The sequence below is a fragment of the Micromesistius poutassou genome (assembly GCF_964030765.1).
Source record: "Micromesistius poutassou genome assembly, chromosome: 15".
Lineage (NCBI taxonomy): Eukaryota > Metazoa > Chordata > Actinopteri > Gadiformes > Gadidae > Micromesistius > Micromesistius poutassou.
This window is the reverse complement of record NC_140285.1, coordinates 4,962,225-4,963,585: the sequence shown is the minus strand read 5'-3', so window position 1 is coordinate 4,963,585 and position 1,361 is coordinate 4,962,225.

The window sequence follows — 1,361 nt, the reverse complement described above, 5'->3', positions numbered from 1 at the left end:
GAAGAGGATGCAAAAACGTATTTAAGTAAATGAATGTACACATATTATACCAGTGGGATATATTGAAGGGTAAAGTATCTTCAGTAAATAGTGAGTAGTCAAAATGGAGCTAGGTGTGGAAAGGGGAGTATTTAGTAGGTCACTTATTCAGGATGTTTAGGAGACTGGAAGAGGCGGATGTCTCTCTGTAGGAGAAGATCCATCTGGTGTGTGTGTGTGTGTGTGTGTGTGTGTGTGTGTGTGTGTGTGTGTGTGTGTGTGTGTGTGTGTGTGTGTGTGTGTGTGTGTGTGTGTGTGTGTGTGTGTGTGTGTGTGTGTGTGTGTGTGAGTGAGTTATCTGTGTGTGAGAGAGTGAGTTATCTATCTATGAAGTATAAATATGTCACTTGCTCACTTGTGTGTGTAAATATGTCACTTGCTCACTGTGTGTGTGTGTGTGTGTGTGTGTGTGTGTGTGTGTGTGTGTGTGTGTGTGTGTGTGTGTGTGTGTGTGTGTGTGTGTGTGTGTGTGTGTGTGTGTGTGTGTGTGTGTGTGTGTGAGATAAATGACATGTGGTTCCATCACGTCATATTGTTCCAGAACAGATGCTGCATCTTGACGCAGGTCACATTGACTGATTTTCTGCCTCATCGTTAGAAAATGTAAACTTTTTAAGAAAAGAATGTACCATTCAAGCTGGGGCTTGATATCTATCTTTGTTCCTTAACTCAACCCCTCAGAATATACTTAGTAAGTGAGTTAGTAAGTTGTTAACCTTCTTAGTTGTCCAGTTAGTTAGTAATTGAGTTAGTATGCAGAGAGAGCTGCGCCAGAGCTGTGCCCTGTAGCATTTTCTAAACTATTCCCCCTTCCTCCGCCTCATCCACAGTGGGAGTCCACTGTTTGGGACTGCCGTTGTCTATCTAATACCTTAACATCTGGATAAATGGCAGGAACAAAACACAATAAAAAAAAATAAAAAAAAAGGCTGCAGGGGGGTGTTCGGAAAACGTGTGTCGACTACGGAGGCGTTGCCATGGTTACGGCTCATCACGGGGGGCCATTTGAACCGTTTGAATATGCAGTTTGTGATTAAAAGGAATCGGGAGGTAGAGGGAGGGAAGGGAGGGGGCGGAGGCATGGGCCTTGTTCACCTAGCGGTCACCTTGGTTCTGGATGCGTTCAGTTCCACCAACCAGCTGGTGTATATTTCTTGCCAAACTATACGATTTTGTAAGTTGCCCAAGTCTGAAAAGATGATAGCAACACAAACATTGTGTCCGAACTGTCAAACAGACGTGGCTGGCGTTTTGTATTTAAAGTATCAAAAAGTATAAATAACGTTTCTATGCAAGGAACGTCTTCGGTCTCAGCCCAGCCC